The following is a 24344-nucleotide window of genomic DNA, read 5'->3' as shown; positions in this document are numbered from 1 at the left end:
GAATGGCGGTGAGAAAATTGTGGCTCCTACCATGAGATGTCGGGGAGAAACGGCAATGCCAGCCGAAATAGAGAACGGAGCGGGAGGAAGCAAACGCCAGGCCGTGGAGCAGGGAGAGAAGAGAAATGGCGGGCAAGTTCCGGGCTTGTCAATGCAGAGGATTACTTCAGCAAAGAGGACGGGGAAAGGAGTGGATTTGGTCGGAGAGCAGCGGCAGAATAGGTTGGAGATTGATGGCATTTGTGTGGATGGAAAACATCAGGAGGATCGGGCGAGGATGCAGACGGAGATGAGCGGAAGACGGGAGACAATGAGAGAAAAAAGGTACGAAAAAGATTTGACTGTATTGGCAGAGGTGGTTGGTGAAGAGAAGGTGAAAACGATGGAACTGTTACGAGCAATACGTGATGTGTGTGGAGGCATAGTTGCGCTGCGTGAGACCGGATCGAATAAATATGAGGTGACGGTAAAAAGTGAAGCTGGAAAGAAAAGGCTACTGGATGGATTTAAAGTTGGTAAAGCGGTGGTAATGGTAAAGACATTAGCAATTGATGAACTGGTGGTGTCTTTTTTGAATTTGCCGGCGTATATAACGGACGAGGAAATTATGGAAAAACTGGACGTGTGGGGAGTGAGAGCGATCTCGCCTATTAAAAGGAGGATGTGGCCCGGGACTGATGTGGCGGACGGTACAAGATATATGAAGGTAAAGTTTAATGAAACTGTGCAGTCACTGCCCTACTCAGCGAAATTCATGACAGCTAATGGTCCGGAGTATTTTAGAGTAATTCACAATAATCAAGTGAAAGTTTGTCGGATGTGCTTACAGCCGGGACACATCGTGAGGGACTGTCCGGATTTCACCTGTTTTAAATGTAATAAACAGGGACATTATGCACGTGAGTGTGATGCCAGGATGCGCAGATGTATGGAATGTCATAGCTCCACAGAGGAATGTCAACGTAAAAATATAGATGAAGGGAATGGGGAGGGTAGCAGGGAATCCATCTCCGAGGATGACAGGAGTGAGGTTAGACCTGTAGAGGAGCCAGAGCTGAATATGGGCAGCGAGAGTGAACAGGAGGATGAGGTGGTGTTGGAGACGCAGGGCGGTGACCTGCCTGTGCGGGAGGAACATGGGAGTGAAAGAGAGGATGTGTTGGGATCTAGTATGGATCAAGTGCTGGCAGAGTGGAGCGGGGATAGGGCGGGTCACCCTGAAGGGGGTTGGCTGAGCCCATCTTGGCTCGCTTCACAGAAGGTCCCCTCTCATAATGGAATACCACCCGCCCCTAGAGAGGAAGACTCGGATGCTGCCCTGCTGGCTCCCCAGGCTGACAGTATAGAGTCAGATTCGGAGATGGATGTTCAGCAGATAAAGCAGGTTAGAAAACGTCCACAGCAAGAGAAATCAGGGAGGAGTGAGGGAGGGAATAGAGGCAAAGGGAAAAAACAGCTTAGGAAATGACCTTTTTAATCGGTGTTTACTTGATAATGCTGCTTCAATCGCAAAATTTAAACGGGTTAACAAATATTGGGAAAATAGAGCAACTCTGTGGAGAAATGGCATGCGACATCTTGTGTGTCCAGGAATGTAGGTGGTCCATGGACAAAATAGACACTATAAAATCTTTTTGGAGAGGGGAGCTCTTTTACTCCCTCTCCTCTGACAAAACTGCTGGAGTGGCAATTTTTGTAAAGCCGGGTGTGTGTGAGAGTATTGTGGAGATTTTTAAGGATGGACAGGGTAGACTAATTGTTATTGATATAATACATTATAATAAAAAATATAGAATTCTGAATTTGTACGGTCCGAACAGTGAACCTGAAAGGAGAGGTTTCTTTGAGCGCTGCAAAAGGTGGACAGATGATCGCTCGGTAGTGATAGGAGATTGGAATGTTGCTCTGACTAAGGCGGACGTAGGAGTTAATAATAAATTTAAACAAGACATTAGTAGATCGGCTGTTTTTGTATGGATGGATGAGTGTGATTTGATAGATGCGTGGAGAGTGCTGAACCCCGGCACCCGGGCGTATTCGCGCAGGCAAGTGGTATTGGGCAGGCTAAAGCAATCCAGGATTGACCTGTGTTTGTTGGCGTCGAGTTTGGTGCAAGAATTAAATGAGTGTAAATATTGTTTTTGTTCCTGGAGTGATCATGCCTGTTTAAAGGTGACTCTAGGGGAGGGTGGTATGCAAAGGAATGGGGGCCTGTGGTGTTTTAACACATCCCTCCTTGAAGATCAAGTTTTTAAAGATAAAATGAAGTCTTTTCTCTCTGCTCTATGTGATGAGAGTGATTATGTCGTGGATATCATTGAGTGGTGGGAGCGCACCAAATTTAAAATTAAAAAGCGTTGTATCGCTCTGAGCAGAGAGAAGAGGCTGAGGGAAAAGACAGAGGAGGCTAAGCTGAGACATCATCTAAAAGAGGAGCTTGAGCTTATTGAGGCTGAGTGTGACCGTCCCTTGGATGTCTATCTTGGATTGAGGGAGCAGCTGAGACGGTTAGATGAGAGAAAATGCAGAGGCGCAATGATCCGCAGTAAAGCACAACACATGTTGAAAGGGGAGCGCTGTACTGCTTTTTTTCTAGGTTTGGAAAAAAGGAAACAGGCAAAAACATACATACCAGAAATAAAAGACCTTGATGGAAACACACATACTGATATAGTGGATATTTTACAAGCAATACAAGACTACTACGCTAATTTGTTTAGCAAACAACATATTAAAAAAGCACAAATGGACACAGTATTAGGAAAAATTGGCTGCTCCCTCAGTCACGAGGATGCGGCTCTGTGTGATGGTGACATTCAGATTGAAGAAGTGAGAGCAGCGATTGGAAACCTTAATACATCTAAAAGCCCGGGTGTGGATGGTCTCTCAGCTGAGTTTTACCAACATTTCAGCAACATACTGGCCCCCGTCCTCTGCAGGCTATACTCTGCCATGCAGGAGGAGAACAGGTGCGCGGAGTCTTTTTTAAGGGGTGTGATCACTCTAGTTTATAAAAACAAAGGCGCCAGAGATGACCTGGCAAATTATAGGCCAATTAGTCTGCTCAATACTGACTATAAGATCCTCGCTAAGGTGCTAGGGTTCAGGCTTAAGGGAGTGATTGGCTCGATAGTTGGGCCTACCCAGACTTACAGCATTCCGGGGAGGGATATCGCTGACTGCATTTTGTCAACAAAATTCTCATTGGAGAATTTAATGGCTACAGGAGGTATATACCTTAATGTAGATCTAAGAGAAGGCATTTGACAGAGTGAGTCACGATTTTCTCTTCGAGTGTCTGGGGGTTTTTGGGTTCGGCCCAACTTTTCGAGGGTGGATGAAGTTACTGTACAGCCGAGCTACTAGTGTCGTGAAGTGCAATGGCTTCGTGACAGATCCCGTCCCCTTAGAAAGATCAGTGAGACAGGGGTGCCCCCTATCAGCTATGCTCTATGCAATAGTGGCAGAACCTCTAGCACAGTCAATTATATCTGACTCTCAAATAATTGGGATCATGTCGCCCAGAGGAACTGATTTCAAAATAGCACAATATGCGGATGATATTAATATCATGGTCAGGGATGGGGACAGTTTGCGAAGGGTTTTGCAACATCTAGATGCATATGAGCAAGCTGCGGGGGCACGGGTAAATAAGGACAAATCGAGTTTGATCCTGGGGCCTGGTACTGTTCTTGGGGACAAAGGCCAGCATTTTAAAAGGGGCGGGCCTGAGGTTAAAGTACTTGTTGTATATTTGGGCTCACAACCAGAAGAAAGCAGTCGTAGATCTTCGGAAGAGCAGGTTGCGTGGTGTAGATCAAGGCTCGGACTGTGGAGAGTGAGGGGATTAGGTTTAAAAGGGAAAATCACTGTAATAAATGCAGTAATTGTGCCGAGACTTGTCTACACCATGCAGGTTTGTCACCTGCCGAGTGATGTACTGCTTTTACAATCTATGTAGCGTCACATTCGGCCGGCCTATTGTGGGAACATGTCCACTCTTCCAGGAGGCGGCTGAGGCATGGGTGGAAATCCTGCCCCAGTTGGAGTGGGTAATTACATCAAAACAAAGTGTGTTAAACCAGCCCATCTTTGGGAACCCCTGCCTCAGCGGCCGAGAGGGATGTAAGGCTGGTCGGGGCATCTTGACTGAGGCGCTACATCAGATTAAAGATGTTTTAGACCAGACAGGGGCTCCTAGCCCTCTTGCGGTATTTAGTAAAATTAGGATGAAAGGGTTTAATATAAAAAAGGCTAGAGTTGTGCGATTTTGTGATGATTTATTAGAGCGAATGCCGCAAGAGTGGAAAGAGTGGTTGACTTTGACTTTGAATCCAGTGATCCGAGTTCAAATCTCGGTGGAACCTACCGCTGGCTAGTTGTAGGTTTTTTTGCCCCAATGAGTGACTCAGTTACTCCACCAACTGGGAGACACACAGTGGCATTGTCAACGAGCTCATCTTGTTCCAGAGACATAGAGTACTTTGTGCAATCAACACTCATGGCAAGTGTTTAAAGAACTAATACAGGGAGAGAGATGAGGCAAAGGTTGCACAATGGTTTACGATAGACACACTCTTAAGTAAATATCCTTGCGGATCTCATTCAGATAATGCTAAAAACACATTTTGGGCATGAAGTGCGATCCCAGACACAATCCCAAATTCCTAATTTATAACCCTTCCCACTCGTTTTCAAGTGCTTCCCTATTTTTGTGTTTCACCCCAAACAGAGTCATAAGGGCTAGTAGTTGAAATATCTCCCTGTGAAATGCAATAAGCCTTGAAACCCCAGTCAAGCATCAGAGTGTTCAGGACTGCTCAGTAAAACCACAGACTGTTACAACTGTTGTCTGTGTAACACTGTTCACATTTCCAGTGCGCATATTCTTCATTTGGCAGCATCTGGAGATTCCCTGGTGTATAGGTAAGCACTCTGGACTGTGAATCCAGCGATCTGAGTTCAAATTACGGTGGGACCTGTTATAGTGTAGGACGAATAAAACCAGCTCGTCCTTTGAGCTGTGTTGCTGGTCTCAGGATTTAATGTGCAATAAATGCAGGCAACTTTGGCAACAGTTCTTTCTGTTGTGCTCCATTCAATGACTCTAGTACTCTACCAAATGACGTGGTTCAATTAATGTAATGCAATAATTGGATACTGGTTACTCTAAGAACTCTTTTTCTGGAGTTTGCTGAAAAAAATGAATGCATATGTTAAAGCTCTATGAATTGATGTCTTCCCAGCAAAGGGCAGAAGAACACCAATACCAGCTGACAGATGTGTAGTGGCTTAATCAACAAGCTCTTTTTTGCCTGAGACATCCCATACTTCACGCATCAATCACTGATGGCCAGGGTAGCAATGAACTGATAAAGAGATAGCCTGATGACGAGTTTGCACATTTGATTCACAATAATTCCGCATAATCTAAACGCTGTCTTTTCGGATTTCTTTGGAGTACCAAACAACCCCCCCCCCCTTCTGTTGTCAGGATGGCCGCGCGGTCTAAGCTGCTGCGTTCAGGTTGCAGTCTCTCCTGGAGGCGTGGGTTCGAATCCCACTTTTAACAAATGTTGCATTTTAGGGACAACAGCTGACACTTGGAAAACACATTCTCCCACATTAGTCAAAGGTGGGGAACCACCTATTCTCCAATGCTGCTTACCTGGATGAATTCATAGACTTTGATGTTATACAAGTTACAGTTCATCTGGATAGATGCAATGAACATCACACACAGAGATAAGAGTTACACAGTGCTTAGATGTACCCAAACTTCCTTGTATTGACAATTTTATAGTTTGCTACATGATCACCCAATCTCCAAGTTGTCAATATGCACACAATAATGAAATGAATCAAATCGTCTGGAAGAAACTGTTCAACAAAAGTAGCCTAACAATGTGAAATGGTTCCATGGTGTAATGGTGAGCACTCTGGGCTTTGAATCCAGTGATCCGAGTTCAAATCTCGGTGGAACCTACCGCTGGCTAGTTGTAGGTTTTTTTGCCCCAATGAGTGACTCAGTTACTCCACCAACTGGGAGACACACAGTGGCATTGTCAACGAGCTCATCTTGTTCCAGAGACATAGAGTACTTTGTGCAATCAACACTCATGGCAAGTGTTTAAAGAACTAATACAGGGAGAGAGATGAGGCAAAGGTTGCACAATGGTTTACGATAGACACACTCTTAAGTAAATATCCTTGCGGATCTCATTCAGATAATGCTAAAAACACATTTTGGGCATGAAGTGCGATCCCAGACACAATCCCAAATTCCTAATTTATAACCCTTCCCACTCCTTTTCAAGTGCTTCCCTATTTTTGTGTTTCACCCCAAACAGAGTCATAAGGGCTAGTAGTTGAAATATCTCCCTGTGAAATGCAATAAGCCTTGAAACCCCTGTCAAGCATCACAGTGTTCAGGACTGCTCAGTAAAACCACAGACTGTTAAAACTGTTGTCTGTGTAACACTGTTCACATTTCCAGTGCACACATTCTTCATTTGGCAGCATCTGGAGATTCCCTGGTGTATAGGTAAGCACTCTGGACTGTGAATCCAGCGATCTGAGTTCAAATCAACAAGAGGAGTTAATCATAATAACCTAATAAAAGTTAAGACTACTCCTCTTACAGAACAAAACCCCAAAACTATTAAATGTGGATTATTAAATATCAGATCTCTCTCTTCTAAATCTCTGTTAGTAAATGACTTATTAAGTGATCATCAATTCGATTTATTTTGTCTCACTGAAACTTGGTTGCAGCAGGAAGAATATGTCAGTTTAAATGAGTCAACACCCCCAAGTCATATTAATTATCATGTTCCTAGAAGCACAGGCCGAGGTGGAGGAGTTGCAGCAATCTTCCATTCTAGCTCATCAATAAACCCTAGACCTAAACATAGTTATAACTCATTTGAAAGCCTTACTCTTAGCCTTTCACACCCAAACTGGAAAACTCAAAAACCACTATTATTTGTTATCGTGTACCGTCCTCCAGTCCCTTATTCAGAGTTTTTGATTGAATTTTCTGATTTTCTATCTGATTTAGTGCTTAGTACAGATAAAGTCATTATAGTGGGTGACTTTAACATTCATGTAGATGCTGACAGTAACTGCCTGAGCACTGCGTTTAATTCATTATTAGATTCAATTGGTTTTTCCCAAAATGTAAATAAACCCACTTACTGTTTTAGTCACACGTTAGACCTTGTCCTTACGTATGGAATTTCCTCACAACTCTCTTCTGTCTTACCATTTTTTAATAACATTTGAATTTACAATAACAGACTATATAGCAGTTATAAAACTGAAAAATTCCACTATAGCAGATGCTTAAGTGAAAAAGCTGTCAACAAATTTAAAGAAATTATTTCTTCATCATTTGCTTCACCATATGTTAATACAATGGAAAGTAGTCTCCTTAATGTTACTCCTGCACAAGTAGATTATCTTGTTGACAATTCTGCAGCCTCACTACGTAAAATACTCGATAGTGTTGCCCCTCTAAAAAAGAAGGCAGTAAACCAGCAGAGGCGATCTCCATGGTATAGTTCACAAACACGCAACTTAAAACAGGAAACATGAAAGTTAGAAAGGAAGTGGCGTTCCAGAAAGTTAGAAGAATCTCATTTAGCCTGGAAAAATAGTTTAAAAATGTACAAAAAAGCTCTCAGTGATGCCAGAACAGCATATTATTCATCATTAATAGAAGAAAACAAGAACAACCCCCGGTTTCTGTTCAGCACTGTAGCCAGGCTGACTAAGAGCCATAGTTCTGTTGAGCCTAGTTTTCCCTTAACTTTGAGCAGCAATGACTTCATGACCTTCTTTATGAATAAAATTGTAGCTATTAGAGAACGAATTCACCAGATCCTCCCCCCAAAAATTACAGATAGATCTTCATGTACAGCAGTGCTAGAGTCATCGATAAGGCCCCAATCCCTGTTAGACTGCTTTTTACCCATAGATCTCTCTGAGCTAACTTCAATTATTAACTCATCTAAACCAACAACCTGTCTGCTAGACCCTATTCCAACTAAGCTGCTCAAGGAAGTTTTACCCTTAATAGATGCATTCATATTAGATATCATAAATCTATCTTTAGAAACAGGCTATGTACCACAGGCCTATAAGGTAGCTGTAATTAAACCATTACTTAAAAAACCCTGTCTTGACCCAGGTGTTTTAGCCAATTACAGACCAATATCTAATCTCCCCTTTATTTCTAAAATAATTGAAAAAGTAGTCGCAAAACAATTATGTGATCACCTTCATAGGAATAATTTGTATGAAGACTTTCAGTCAGGATTTAGAGTTCATCATAGTACAGAAACAGCACTGGTAAAAGTCACCAACGATCTTCTCATGGCCTCAGATACTGGACTCATCTCTATACTTGTTCTGTTAGATCTTAGTGCTGCATTTGATACCATTGATCATAACATTTTATTACAGAGACTGGAACATGAAATTGGAATTACAGGAACTGCACTAGGTTGGTTTAAATCTTATCTATCTGATAGATTTCAATTTTTTCATGTTAATGATGAATCCTCCATGCACACAAAGGTTAGCTATGGAGTTCCACAAGGCTCTGTGTTAGGACCAATACTTTTTACTTTATATATGTCTCCTTTAGGCAACATTATTAGAAAACACTCCATAAATTTCCACTGTTATGCTGATGATACCCAGCTATATTTATCTATGGAACCAGATGAAAATAATCAGTTAATAAAGCTTCAAGCATGCCTACAAGACATAAAGGCCTGGATGTCCCACAATTTTTTACTTTTAAACTCAGACAAAACTGAAGTCATAGTATTTGGGCCCAAAAATCTCAGAGATATGATGTCCAACCATATTGTTACACTAGATGGCATAAGTCTGGCCTCCAGTACTACTGCAAGGAACCTTGGAGTTATGTTTGATCAGGATCTGTCCTTTAACTCACATATAAAACAAATCTCTAGAACAGCCTTCTTCCACCTACAGAACATTGCCAAAATTAGGAGCATCCTGTTTCAAAGTGATGCCGAAAAACTGGTCCATGCATTTGTTACCTCTAGGTTGGACTACTGTAATTCCCTACTTTCAGGATGCCCCAGTAACTCCCTAAAGAGCCTGCAATTAATCCAAAATGCTGCAGCAAGAGTGCTGACTGGAACTAGCAAGAGGGATCATATTTCACCTTCACTAGCTTCTCTCCATTGGCTTCCAATTAAATGTAGAATAGAATTTAAAACCCTGCTTCTTACATATAAAGCTCTGAATGGTCAGGCTCCATCATATATAGAAGACCTCATAGCACCACATCATCCCAGTAGACCACTTCGCTCTCAGAATGCAGGCCTACTTGTGGTTCCCAGAATTTCCAAAAGTAGAATGGGAGGTAGAGCCTTTAGCTATCAAGCTCCTCTCTTGTGGAACCAGCTCCCAGTTCACATTGGGGAAACAGACACCCTCTCTACTTTTAAGTCTAGGCTTAAAACCTTCCTTTTTAATAAAGCATATAGTTAGTTATAGTTATGCTGCCATAGGCTTAGACTGCTGGGGGACCCACCCCCCAATGCACTGAGCTCCTTTCCTCCTCTTGACCTCTCTCCTCTCCTCTCATCCCGCAATTGTCACCACTGTATGTCATTAACTCTGTGTGTTCTCTCCCGTAGTTGTCTTTGTCCTCCTCTGTCCCCTTCTCTCTGTCCCTTTCTGCAGGTGTCCCCCGGCTTTGAAGCTGTGTGTCTTCCAGCGTGAAGCTACTGGTCCTACCAATCTGCCCGATGTTTTGTTAATGCTTTCCACTCACCCCAACCGGTCGAGGCAGATGGCCGTCCACCCTGAGCCTGGTTCTGCTGGAGGTTTCTTCCGTTAAAGGGAGTTTTTCCTCTCCACTGTTGCCTATGGCTTGCTCCAGGGGGAATTGTTGGGTTCTCTTTATATATCTTTATAATCTTGACTTTATTCTGTAAAGTGCCCTGAGATGACTTTGTTGTGAATTGGCGCTATATAAATAAAGTTGAATTGAATTGAATTGAATTGAATTGAAATCACGGTGGGACCTGTTATAGTGTAGAACGAATAAAACCAGCTTGTCCTTTGAGCTGTGTTGCTGGTCTCAGGATTTAATGTGCAATAAATGCAGGCAACTTTGGCAACAGTTCTTTCTGTTGTGCTCCATTCAATGACTCTATTACTCTATCAAATGACGGGGTTCAATTAATGTAATGCAATAATTGGATACTGGTTACTCTAAGAACTCTTTTTCTGGAGTTTGCTGAAAAAATGAATGCATATGTTAAAGCTCCATGAATTGATGTCTTCCCAGCAAAGGGCAGAAGAACACCAATACCAGCTGACAGATGTGTAGTGGCTTAATCAACAAGCTCTTTTTTGCCTGAGACATCCCATACTTCACGCATCAATCACTGATGGCCAGGGTAGCAATGAACTGATAAAGAGAAAGGCTGATGACGAGTTTGCACATTTGATTCACAATTCTTTGGAGTACCAAACAACCCCCCCTTCTGTTGTCAGGATGGCCGGGCGGTCTAAGGCGCTGCGTTCAGGTCGCAGTCTCTCCTGGAGGCGTGGGTTCGAATCCCACTTCTGACAAATGTTTGATTTTAGGGACAACAGCTGACACTTGGAAAACACATTCTCCCACATTAGTCAAAGGTGGGGAACCACCTATTCTCCAATGCTGCTTACCTGGATGAATTCAGAGACTTTGATGTTATACAAGTTACAGTTCATCTGGATAGATGCAATGAACATCACACACAGAGGTAAGAGTGACACAGTGCTTAGATGTACCCAATCTTCCTTGTATTGACAATTTTATAGTTTGCTACATGATCACCCAATCTCCAAGTTGTCAATATGCACACAATAATGAAATGAATCAAATCGTCTGGAAGAAACTGTTCAACAAAAGTAGCCTAACAATGTGAAATGGTTCCATGGTGTAATGGTGAGCACTCTGGACTTTGAATCCAGTGATCCGAGTTCAAATCTCGGTGGAACCTACCGCTGGCTAGTTGTAGGTTTTTTTGCCCCAATGAGTGCAATGAATGCACTCAATGAGTGACTCAGTTACTCCACCAACTGGGAGACACACAGTGGCATTGTCAACGAGCTCATCTTGTTCCAGAGACATAGAGTACTTTGTGCAATCAACACTCATGGCAAGTGTTTAAAGAACTAATACAGGGAGAGAGATGAGGCAAAGGTTGCACAATGGTTTACGATAGACACACTCTTAAGTAAATATCCTTGCGATTCTCATTCAGATAATGCTAAAAACACATTTTGGGCATGAAGTGCGATCCCAGACACAATCCCAAATTCCTAATTTATAACCCTACCCCTCGTTTTCAAGTGCTTCCCTATTTTTGTGTTTCACCCCAAACAGAGTCATAAGGTCTAGTAGTTGAAATATCTCCCTGTGAAATGCAATAAGCCTTGAAACCCCTGTCAAGCATCAGAGTGTTCAGGACTGCTCAGTAAAACCACAGACTGTTAAAACTGTTGTCTGTGTAACAATGTTCACATTTGCAGTGCACACATTCTTCATTTGGCAGAATCTGGAGATTCCCTGGTGTATAGGTAAGCACTCTGGACTGTGAATCCAGCGATCTGAGTTCAAATTACGGTGGGACCTGTTATAGTGTAGAACGAATAAAACCAGCCTGTCCTTTGAGCTGTGTTGCTGGTCTCAGGATTTAATGTGCAATAAATGCAGGCAACTTTGGCAACAGTTCTTTCTGTTGTGCTCCATTCAATGACTCTAGTACTCTATCAAATTACGGGGGTCAATTAATGTAATGCAATAATTGGATACTGGTTATTCTAAGAACTCTTTTTCTGGAGTTTGCTGAAAAAATGAATGCATATGTTAAATCTCCATGAATTGATGTCTTCCCAGCAAAGGGCAGAAGAACACCAATACCAGCTGACAGATGTGTAGTGGCTTAATCAACAAGCTCTTTTTTGCCTGAGACATCCCATACTTCACGCATCAATCACTGATGGCCAGGGTAGCATGAACTGATAAAGAGATAGGCTGATGACGAGTTTGCACATTTGATTCACAATAATTACGCATAATCTAAACGCTGTCTTTTCGGATTTCTTTGGAGTACCAAACAACCCCCCACTTCTGTTGTCAGGATGGCCGAGCTGTCTAAGGCGCTGCGTTCAGGTCGAAGTCTCTCCTGGAGGCGTGGGTTCGAATCCCACTTCTGACAAATGTTGGATTTTAGGGACAACAGCTGACACTTGGAAAACACATTCTCCCACATTAGTCAAAGGTGGGGAACCACCTATTCTCCAATGCTGCTTACCTGGATGAATTCATAGACTTTGATGTTATACAAGTTACAGTTCATCTGGATAGATGCAATGAACATCACACACAGAGATAAGAGTGACACAGTGCTTAGATGTACCCAAACTTCCTTGTATTGACAATTTTATAGTTTGCTACATGATCATCCAATCTCCAAGTTGTCAATATGCACACAATAATGAAATGAATCAAATTGTCTGGAAGAAACTGTTCAACAAAAGTAGCCTAACAGTGTGAAATGGTTCCATGGTGTAATGGTGAGCACTCTGGACTTTGAATCCAGTGATCCGAGTTCAAATCTCGGTGGAACCTACCGCTGGCTAGTTGTAGGTTTTTTTGCCCCAATGAGTGACTCAGTTACTCCACCAACTGGGAGACACACAGTGGCATTGTCAACGAGCTCATCTTGTTCCAGAGACATAGAGTACTTTGTGCAATCAACACTCATGGCAAGTGTTTAAAGAACTAATACAGGGAGAGAGATGAGGCAAAGGTTGCACAATGGTTTCCGATAGACACACTCTTAAGTAAATATCCTTGCGGATCTCATTCAGATAATGCTAAAAACACATTTTGGGCATGAAGTGCGATCCCAGACACAATCCCAAATTCCTAATTTATAACCCTACCCCTCGTTTTCAAGTGCTTCCCTATTTTTGTGTTTCACCCCAAACAGAGTCATAAGGTCTAGTAGTTGAAATATCTCCCTGTGAAATGCAATAAGCCTTGAAACCCCTGTCAAGCATCAGAGTGTTCAGGACTGCTCAGTAAAACCACAGACTGTTAAAACTGTTGTCTGTGTAACACTGTTCACATTTCCAGTGCACACATTCTTCATTTGGCAGCATCTGGAGATTCCCTGGTGTATAGGTAAGCACTCTGGACTATGAATCCAGCAATCTGAGTTCAAATCACGATGGGACCTGTTATAGTGTAGAATTAATAAAACCAGCTGGACCTTTAAGCTGGCTTGCTGTTCTCAGTAAAAAGGAGACTGTGGCCAGGAACTGATGTGGCTGATGGCACCAGATATCTAAAAGTTAAGTTCAATGAGACTGTGCAATCACTGCCTTACTCCGCAAAGTTTATGACAGCAACTGGCCCAGAGTATTTCAGGGTAATGCATAATAATCAAGTTAAGGTATGCAGGATGTGTCTACAGCCTGGGCATATCGTCAGAGATTGCCCAGATTTCACTTGTTTTAAGTGTAACAGACAGGGTCATTATGCGAGGGAGTGTGATGCCCAGGAGCATAGATGTGACTCATGCCATAGTCCACAGGAGGAATGTGTGTGTCAAAACAATGCAATAGAGTCTGGAGAGGGGCACAGGGGACTGATCCCCAATGAGGATGCTGGAATAAGGCCTCCAGAGGAGGTAGGACTGGATCTTGACAGTGAAGGAGCAAGTGAATATGAGGAGGGGGGAGGAGAGTTAATGGAGACTCAGGCCAGTGAACTGGTCCTTTCAGAGAATAAAAAGGGAAACAATGTGAATGAGATTGGGTCAAGTCTGGATCTAGTGTTGGCGGAGTGGAGTGGAGAAGTAGCCAGTCACCCTGAAGAGGGCGAGAGGGGTATGCTTCAGGCTCCTCTGTCTAGACTTCCAATTCAAGGTGAGCCATTACCTGACCCCAGAGGTATTGCTCTAGAAATTGCTGTATCGACTCCTCAGGCTGACGGTGATGAATCAGAGGCAGAGATGGACTTTCAGCAAGTAAGGCACATGAGGAAAAGAGGACAAGAGAAGTCCGGGGAAAGTGTGGCAGAGGGCAAAGGGAAAGGGAAGAAACAGGCCAGAGATAGATGACCCCCTTTTGTGTGATCCTTTTCATGCATCTCCAGTCCCAAAACCTAAACGGCCTAGGAAAGGTATGGAAAATTAAAAGACTGTGTGAAGACATGGACTGTGACATCCTGTGCGTCCAGGAATGTAGATGGACTATGGAAAAAATAGACAAAATAAATACTTTTTGGAGAGGGGATTTGTTTTATTCCCTCTCTGCTGACAAAACCGCAGGTGTAGCAGTATTTGTAAAGCCAGGTGTTTTTGAGAATGTGACAGAGGTTTTTAAGGATAACCAAGGGAGACTGTTGGTTCTAGATACTGTATATCACAATAGAAACTACAGAATTCTAAATCTATATGGCCCAAACAGTGAGGGTGAAAGGAGGGTTTTTTTTGGCCGCTGTAAAAGGTGGACGGACGATCGCTCGGTAGTGGTGGGGGACTGGAATGTTGCTCTAACTGGGCTGGATGTGAGTGCAAACAACGTTTTCAAAACAGACACTAGTAGATCGGCTGTTTTTCAGTGGATGACTGAGGGTGATTTGATTGATGCTTGGAGAGTTCTGAACCCTGGCACCCGTGCGTATTCGCGCAGGCAAGTAGTATTGGGCAAACTAAAGCAGTCTAGGATAGACCTGTGTTTGCTGGCGTCGGGCTTGATTCCTATGTTAAAAAAGTGTGAATATAATTTCTGCACATGGAGTGATCATGCCTCGCTGAATGTGACTCTTGGGGAGGGTAGCATGCAGAGGAATGGAGGGGTGTGGTGTTTTAACTCAGCCCTCCTGGAGGATTCATTTTTTAAAGATAAAATGAAGTCTTTTCTCTCTGCTCTGTGTGAAGAAAGTGAATTTGTAGTAGATATCATTGAGTGGTGGGAGCACGCCAAGTTTAAAATTAGGAGGCGCTGCATTGCACTGAGCAGAGAGAAAAGGCTAAGGGAAAGAGCTAAGGAGGCTGAGTTGAGACACCGTCTGAAAAGGGAAATTGAGCTTGTTGAAGCTGGGCATGGCCATCCCCTGGATGGCTATCTTGGACTGAGAGAGCAACTAGCACGCCTAGATGAGGAAAAATGTAAAGGGGCAGTGATCCGCAGCAAAATACAACATGTAGTGGAGGGAGAGCGCTGTACAGCATACTTTTTGGGCTTAGAAAAGAGAAGGCAGACCAAAACATACATAACAGAAATACAGGATTCTGAAGGCAATACACACACCGATTTAGTAGATATATTACAAACTATACAGGATTTTTACTCTAATCTTTTCAGTAAACAAAATATAGGAAAAGCACAAAGAGATAAAATACTTGGTAATGTCGGCTGCTCTCTCGGTCCTGAGGACGCGGCTATGTGTGATGGCGACCTCCACCCGGAGGAAATCAGTGCAGCCATTGCTGAAATGCATAGAGCTAGAAGCCCGGGTCTGGACGGCCTCTCGGCAGAGTTCTATCAGTCCTATAAGGATTTGCTATCTCCGGTCCTCTGTAGGTTGTTCTCTGCCATGCAAACGGAGAACAGATGTGCGGAGTCTTTCGTGAGAGGCGTGATCACTCTGGTTTACAAGAATAAGGGAGCCAGGACCGACTTGGGGAATTATAGGCCCATTAGTTTGCTCAATACTGACTACAAGATCCTGGCTAAGGTGCTGGCGTCCAGACTCAAAAGAGTGATTGGGTCGATAGTTGGGCCTACCCAGACTTATAGCATTCCGGGGAGGGATATTGCTGATTGTATCCTGTCAACCAGATTCTCATTTCAACAGCTAATGGCCACAGGTGGCATCTACTTGAGTGTGGACCTAGAGAAGGCGTTTGACAGGGTGAGTCACGAGTTCCTCTTTGAGTGTCTGGGGGTTTTTGGGTTCGGCCCAACTTTTCGAGCATGGGTGGAGCTGTTGTATGGCCGAGCTACTAGTGTTGTCAAATGTAATGGCTTCCTGACTGATCCCTTCCCTTTGGAGAGGTCGGTTAGGCAGGGGTGCCCCCTGTCGGCTATGCTTTATGCAATAGTGGCCGAGCCCCTAGCGAAATTAATCTTAAGCGATACAAAAATAAATGGAATACAATCACCGACTGGCTCAGACTTTAGAATTGCACAATATGCAGATGATATTAACATAATGGTTAAAGATAGGAACAGCTTGCAACGGGTGCTCGGTCACCTAACTGCATATGAGCATGCCACAGGGGCGCGAGTCAATAACAATAAATCTAAACTAATTCTTGGCCCTGGGACTGATCTAGGTGGTGAGGGGCAGGGGTTCAAAATGGGAGAGGAGGAGTTTAAACTCCTGGGAGTCTACATGGGACCTCAAATGGAGGCAAGCATTCGAAGAACCTGGTTGGAGCATATTGCGTGGTGTAGATCTAGGCTCGGACTGTGGAAGATGAGAGGGTTGGGTTTGAGAGGGAAGGTAATAATAGTGAATTCTGTAATAGTACCGAGGCTGGTTTACGCCATGCAAGTCTGTCACCTGCCGGGCGATTTGTTGGTCCTCCTGAGCAGAGCCATAGAAGACTTCCTGTGGAAAGGAAGAGCGATGAAGATTGCACATAATACACTGGTTGGGCCATATAAAAAAGGTGGGTTACAGCTGTGTGATTTAAAAACAAAAATTAAATCACTTAGAATTAAGCTATATAAGAAGCTTTTGGACAAGTCAGCATGTGGTATATGGCAGGACTATATGTGGTTAGACATAAGGAATAGGGGGACGGGTGGGATTTTCAACCTGTGCAGCGTCGAGCTGGCGCGGCATGTGCCCGGAGCGTGCATGCTATTCCAGGAGGCGGCAGAGGCATGGGCTGATGTCCTGCCTCACCTGCAGTGCATGGTGACTAATAAGTGGGATGTGTTGAACCAACCCATCTTTGGAAATCCCTGCCTGCAGGGTCGGGCAGGCCTCCTGAAGAACCGGGGTGTGCTGGGGAAAGCGGTGCAACAGGTGAGAGATCTTTTAAACCAAGACGGGGTGTTTGATGAGGATGAGGTGTTTTTTAGAGCGAAAGGAAAAGGATACAAAATCTCAAGGTCAGTTATCCGGGAATTAGGGAGAGAATTCCATCAGGGGTGGCCACAGAGATGGAGAGAAGTTTTACAGGGGACACAAGATGGTCTGGGGGGAGGGGATGGAATTGTTTTCACCTTGTCATGTGATATAAAGAACAGGAATCTGATAGAATTACCTACTAAATTCTGGTACTCAGTCCTATTAAAGAATATATTCAAACAACCTGCAGCCAACACAGCGTGGAGCCAGATTTTTCCCTCCCGTTCCATTACTGATATATGGGAAAATGTATACATGCACTGGATGACGCCAGCCATTGCTAACACAAATTTTCTGTTGATGCACAGAAGAGTGTTGGTGTCTGTCGTCCTCCACCGAATTAATTGTGATATACATTCAAGAACGTGTGCGGTGTGTGAATGGGAGGATGAAGACTTTGATCATCTTATGCTGCATTGTAGGGTAGCACGGGTTTTTAGAGATTGGGTGAGGACAGTTCTAACTGAGAAATGTAAAGTGATCGGGTTGGAAGGAGTGAAATGGAGCTGGGTGTGGTGTTTTGGGGTTGAGAAAACGGAAAAAGGCATAAACCTGGATATGGTGAATTTGGTATTGAGTGTGGCGCGTCATGTTTTATATATTGCAAGAAACCATGCACTTTTTGGGGGTAAAATAATAAGTAGAACGGCACTGTGTAAGAATTTGGTTAAATGCTATTTGAAAATCTTTTATGAAGCGGATAAGGATGGTTTTGAAAGAAGGTGGGGGGCGAAGAATGATCTATGTGGTGTAGATAGAGAAGGGCGGATGGTGGTGGATTTTGGTTAATGGTAGGTTGGGATAAAATGGGTAGGGGTTTACTCCTGTTTGGGTCTTTTTGTGTTTAATATGTGTGTATAATTTGAGATGTTTTTTCATAATTTTGTTCTGTTTTGAAATGGGAAATGAATATACAAATGTAAAATATGTATGTTATTTTCTGATTTTAAGCACCTTTGTATTTGTCTTCACCAAAATGTAAAAGAGTATTTTTGATAATAAAAAGAGAAAAAAAAAAAAAAAAAAAAAAACAGTGAGGGTGAAAGGAGGGTTTTTTTTGGCCGCTGTAAAAGGTGGACGGACGATCGCTCGGTAGTGGTGGGGGACTGGAATGTTGCTCTAACTGGGCTGGATGTGAGTGCAAACAACGTTTTCAAAACAGACACTAGTAGATCGGCTGTTTTTCAGTGGATGACTGAGGGTGATTTGATTGATGCTTGGAGAGTTCTGAACCCTGGCACCCGTGCGTATTCGCGCAGGCAAGTAGTATTGGGCAAACTAAAGCAGTCTAGGATAGACCTGTGTTTGCTGGCGTCGGGCTTGATTCCTATGTTAAAAAAGTGTGAATATAATTTCTGCACATGGAGTGATCATGCCTCGCTGAATGTGACTCTTGGGGAGGGTAGCATGCAGAGGAATGGAGGGGTGTGGTGTTTTAACTCAGCCCTCCTGGAGGATTCATTTTTTAAAGATAAAATGAAGTCTTTTCTCTCTGCTCTGTGTGAAGAAAGTGAATTTGTAGTAGATATCATTGAGTGGTGGGAGCACGCCAAGTTTAAAATTAGGAGGCGCTGCATTGCACTGAGCAGAGAGAAAAGGCTAAGGGAAAGAGCTAAGGAGGCTGAGTTGAGACACCGTCTGAAAAGGGAAATTGAGCTTGTTGAAGCTGGGCATGGCCATCCCCTGGATGGCTATCTTGGACTGAGAGAGCAACTAGCACGCCTAGATGAGGAAAAATGTAAAGGGGCAGTGATCCGCAGCAAAATACAACATGTAGTGGAGGGAGAGCGCTGTACAGCATACTTTTTGGGCTTAGAAAAGAGAAGGCAGACCAAAACATACATAACAGAAATACAGGATTCTGAAGGCAATACACACACCGATTTAGTAGATATATTACAAACTATACAGGATTTTTACTCTAATCTTTTCAGTAAACAAAATATGTTTACTATAATGTCGGCTGCTCTCTCGGTCCTGAGGACGCGGCTATGTGTGATGGCGACCTCCACCCGGAGGAAATCAGTGCAGCCATTGCTGAAATGCATAGAGCTAGAAGCCCGGGTCTGGACGGCCTCTCGGCAGAGTTCTATCAGTCCTATAAGGATTTGCTATCTCCGGTCCTCTGTAGGTTGTTCTCTGCCATGCAAACGGAGAACAGATGTGCGGAGTCTTTCGTGAGAGGCGTGATCACTGGTTTACAAGAATAAGGGAGCCAGGACCGACTTGGGGAATTATAGGCCCATTAGTTTGCTCAATACTGACTACAAGATCCTGGCTAAGGTGCTGGCGTCCAGACTCAAAAGAGTGATTGGGTCGATAGTTGGGCCTACCCAGACTTATAGCATTCCGGGGAGGGATATTGCTGATTGTATCCTGTCAACCAGATTCTCATTTCAACAGCTAATGGCCACAGGTGGCATCTACTTGAGTGTGGACCTAGAGAAGGCGTTTGACAGGGTGAGTCACGAGTTCCTCTTTGAGTGTCTGGGGGTTTTTGGGTTCGGCCCAACTTTTCGAGCATGGGTGGAGCTGTTGTATGGCCGAGCTACTAGTATTGTCAAATGTAATGGCTTCCTGACTGATCCCTTCCCTTTGGAGAGGTCGGTTAGGCAGGGGTGCCCCCTGTCGGCTATGCTTTATGCAATAGTGGCCGAGCCCCTAGCGAAATTAATCTTAAGCGATACAAAAATAAATGGAATACAATCACCGACTGGCTCAGACTTTCGAATTGCACAATATGCAGATGATATTAACATAATGGTTAAAGATAGGAACAGCTTGCAACGGGTGCTCGGTCACCTAACTGCATATGAGCATGCCACAGGGGCGCGAGTCAATAACAATAAATCTTCAGTGTTCAGGACTGCTCAGTAAAACCACAGACTGTTAAAACTGTTGTCTGTGTAACACTGTTCACATTTCCAGTGCACACATTCTTCATTTGGCAGCATCTGGAGATTCCCTGGTGTATAGGTAAGCACTCTGGACTGTGAATCCAGCGATCTGAGTTCAAATCACGGTGGGACCTGTTATAGTGTAGAACGAATAAAACCAGCTCGTCCTTTGAGTTGTGTTGCTGGTCTCAGGATTTAATGTGCAATAAATGCAGGCAACTTTGACAACAGTTCTTTCTGTTGTGCTCCATTCAATGACTCTAGTACTCAGTAACACCACAGACTGTTAAAACTGTTGTCTGTGTAACACTGTTCACATTTCCAGTGCACACATTCTTCATTTGGCAGCATCTGGAGATTCCCTGGTGTATAGGTAAGCACTCTGGACTGTGAATCCAGCGATCTGAGTTCAAATTACGGTGGGACCTGTTATAGTGTAGAACGAATAAAACCAGCTCGTCCTTTGAGTTGTGTTGCTGGTCTCAGGATTTAATGTGCAATAAATGCAGGCAACTTTGGCAACAGTTGTTTCTTTTGTGCTCCATTCAATGACTCTAGTACTCTACCAAATGACGTGGTTCAATTAATGTAATGCAATAATTGGATACTGGTTTCTCTAAGAACTCTTTTTCTGGAGTTTGCTGAAAAAATTAATGCATATGTTAAAGCTCCATGAATTGATGTCTTCCCAGCAAAGGGCAAAAGAACACCAATACCAGCTGATAGATGTGTAGTGGCTTAATCAACAAGCTCTTTTTTGCCTGAGACATCCCATACTTCACGCATCAATCACTGATGGCCAGGGTAGCAATGAACTGATAAAGAGATAGGCTGATGACGAGTTTGCACATTTGATTCACAATAATTACGCATAATCTAAACGCTGTCTTTTCGGATTTCTTTGGAGTACCAAACAACCCCCCCTTCTGTTGTCAGGATGGCCGAGCGGTCTAAGGCGCTGCGTTCAGGTCGCAGTCTCTCCTGGAGGCGTGGGTTCGAATCCCACTTCTGACAAATGTTTGATTTTAGGGACAACAGCTGACACTTGGAAAACACATTCTCCCACATTAGTCAAAGGTGGGGAACCACCTATTCTCCAATGCTGCTTACCTGGATGAATTCATAGACTTTGATGTTATACAAGTTACAGTTCATCTGGATAGATGCAATGAACATCACACACAGAGGTAAGAGTGACACAGTGCTTAGATGTACCCAAACTTCCTTGTATTGACAACTTTATAGTTTGCTACATGATCACCCAATCTCCAAGTTGTCAATATGCACACAATAATGAAATTAATCAAATCGTCTGGAAGAAACTGTTCAACAAAAGTAGCCTAACAATGTGAAATGGTTCCATGGTGTAATGGGGAGCACTCCGGACTTTGAATCCAGGGATCTGAGTTCAAATCTCGGTGGTACCTACCGCTGGCTAGTTGTAGGTTTTTTTGCCCCAATGAGTGACTCAGTTACTCCACCAACTGGGAGACACACAGTGGCATTGTCAACGAGCTCATCTTGTTCCAGAGACATAGAGTACTTTGTGCAATCAACACTCATGGCAAGTGTTTAAAGAACCAATACAGGGAGAGAGATGAGGCAAAGGTTGCACAATGGTTTACGATAGACACACTCTTAAGTAAATATCCTTGCGGATCTCATTCAGATAATGCTAAAAACACATTTTGGGCATGAAGTGCGATCCCAGACACAATCCCAAATTCCTAATTTATAACCCTACCCCTCGTTTTCAAGTGCTTCCCTATTTTTGTGTTTCACCCCAAACAGAGTCATAAGGGCTAGTAGTTGAAATATCTCCCTGTGAAATGCAATAAGCCTTGAAACCCCTGTCAAGCATCAGAGTGTTCAGGACTGCTCAGTAAAACCACAGACTGTTACAACTGTTGTCTGTGTAACACTGTTCACATTTCCAGTGCGCATATTCTTCATTTGGCAGCATCTGAAGATTCCTTGGTGTATAGGTAAGCACTCTGGACTGTGAATCCAGCGATCTGAGTTCAAATCAACAAGAGGAGTTAATCATAATAACCTAATAAAAGTTAAGACTACTCCTCTTACAGAACAAAACCCCAAAACTATTAAATGTGGATTATTAAATATCAGATCTCTCTCTTCTAAATCTCTGTTAGTAAATGACTTAATAAGTGATCATCAATTCGATTTATTTTGTCTCACTGAAACTTGGTTGCAGCAGGAAGAATATGTCAGTTTAAATGAGTCAACACCCCCAAGTCATATTAATTATCATGTTCCTAGAAGCACAGGCCGAGGTGGAGGAGTTGCAGCAATCTTCCATTCTAGCTCATCAATAAACCCTAGACCTAAACATAGTTATAACTCATTTGAAAGCCTTACTCTTAGCCTTTCACACCCACTATTATTTGTTATCGTGTACCGTCCTCCAGTCCCTTATTCAGAGTTTTTGATTGAATTTTCTGATTTTCTATCTGATTTAGTGCTTAGTACAGATAAAGTCATTATAGTGGGTGACTTTAACATTCATGTAGATGCTGACAGTAACTGCCTGAGCACTGCGTTTAATTCATTATTAGATTCAATTGGTTTTTCCCAAAATGTAAATAAACCCACTTACTGTTTTAGTCACACGTTAGACCTTGTCCTTACGTATGGAATTGAAGCGGATAATTTAACCATATTTCCTCACAACTCTCTTCTGTCTTACCATTTTTTAATAACATTTGAATTTACAATAACAGACTATATAGCAGTTATAAAACTGAAAAATTCCACTATAGCAGATGCTTAAGTGAAAAAGCTGTCAACAAATTTAAAGAAATTATTTCTTCATCATTTGCTTCACCATATGTTAATACAATGGAAAGTAGTCTCCTTAATGTTACTCCTGCACAAGTAGATTATCTTGTTGACAATTCTGCAGCCTCACTACGTACAATACTCGATAGTGTTGCCCCTCTAAAAAAGAAGGCAGTAAACCAGCAGAGGCGATCTCCATGGTATAGTTCACAAACACGCAACTTAAAACAGGAAACATGAAAGTTAGAAAGGAAGTGGCGTTCCAGAAAGTTAGAAGAATCTCATTTAGCCTGGAAAAATAGTTTAAAAATGTACAAAAAAGCTCTCAGTGATGCCAGAACAGCATATTATTCATCATTAATAGAAGAAAACAAGAACAACCCCCGGTTTCTGTTCAGCACTGTAGCCAGGCTGACTAAGAGCCATAGTTCTGTTGAGCCTAGTTTTCCCTTAACTTTGAGCAGCAATGACTTCATGACCTTCTTTATGAATAAAATTGTAGCTATTAGAGAACGAATTCACCAGATCCTCCCCCCAAAAATTACAGATAGATCTTCATGTACAGCAGTGCTAGAGTCATCGATAAGGCCCCAATCCCTGTTAGACTGCTTTTTACCCATAGATCTCTCTGAGCTAACTTCAATTATTAACTCATCTAAACCAACAACCTGTCTGCTAGACCCTATTCCAACTAAGCTGCTCAAGGAAGTTTTACCCTTAATAGATGCATTCATATTAGATATCATAAATCTATCTTTAGAAACAGGCTATGTACCACAGGCCTATAAGGTAGCTGTAATTAAACCATTACTTAAAAAAACCCTGTCTTGACCCAGGTGTTTTAGCCAATTACAGACCAATATCTAATCTCCCCTTTATTTCTAAAATAATTGAAAAAGTAGTCGCAAAACAATTATGTGATCACCTTCATAGGAATAATTTGTATGAAGACTTTCAGTCAGGATTTAGAGTTCATCATAGTACAGAAACAGCACTGGTAAAAGTCACCAACGATCTTCTCATGGCCTCAGATACTGGACTCATCTCTATACTTGTTCTGTTAGATCTTAGTGCTGCATTTGATACCATTGATCATAACATTTTATTACAGAGACTGGAACATGAAATTGGAATTACAGGAACTGCACTAGGTTGGTTTAAATCTTATCTATCTGATAGATTTCAATTTGTTCATGTTAATGATGAATCCTCCATGCACACAAAGGTTAGCTATGGAGTTCCACAAGGCTCTGTGTTAGGACCAATACTTTTTACTTTATATGTGTCTCCTTTAGGCAACATTATTAGAAAACACTCCATAAATTTCCACTGTTATGCTGATGATACCCAGCTATATTTATCTATGGAACCAGATGAAAATAATCAGGTAATAAAGCTTCAAGCATGCCTACAAGACATAAAGGCCTGGATGTCCCACAATTTTTTACTTT

The 24344-nt window shown here is 42.8% G+C and overlaps 5 non-coding genes across 5 annotated transcripts; all 5 read left to right on the top strand.

The window, feature by feature from the left end:
* Positions 1-5913: 5913 nt before the first annotated feature.
* Positions 5914-5985, top strand: trnaq-uug (transfer RNA glutamine (anticodon UUG)). The gene has a single exon. It is a non-coding gene; the product is annotated as a tRNA-Gln (tRNA).
* A 4555-nt stretch (positions 5986-10540) lies between these two features.
* Positions 10541-10623, top strand: trnal-cag (transfer RNA leucine (anticodon CAG)). Its single transcript has one exon. It is a non-coding gene; the product is annotated as a tRNA-Leu (tRNA).
* Positions 10624-10964: 341 nt separating this feature from the next.
* Positions 10965-11036, top strand: trnaq-uug (transfer RNA glutamine (anticodon UUG)). The gene has a single exon. It is a non-coding gene; the product is annotated as a tRNA-Gln (tRNA).
* A 1562-nt stretch (positions 11037-12598) lies between these two features.
* Positions 12599-12670, top strand: trnaq-uug (transfer RNA glutamine (anticodon UUG)). Its single transcript has one exon. It is a non-coding gene; the product is annotated as a tRNA-Gln (tRNA).
* Positions 12671-21025: 8355 nt separating this feature from the next.
* Positions 21026-21108, top strand: trnal-cag (transfer RNA leucine (anticodon CAG)). Its single transcript has one exon. It is a non-coding gene; the product is annotated as a tRNA-Leu (tRNA).
* The last annotated feature ends 3236 nt before the right edge of the window (positions 21109-24344 follow it).

Source organism: Channa argus, unplaced genomic scaffold, assembly GCF_033026475.1.
Source record: "Channa argus isolate prfri unplaced genomic scaffold, Channa argus male v1.0 Contig101, whole genome shotgun sequence".
Lineage (NCBI taxonomy): Eukaryota > Metazoa > Chordata > Actinopteri > Anabantiformes > Channidae > Channa > Channa argus.
The sequence above is the reverse complement of the archived record's forward strand: the minus strand, read 5'-3'. Positions and strand labels throughout refer to the sequence as shown.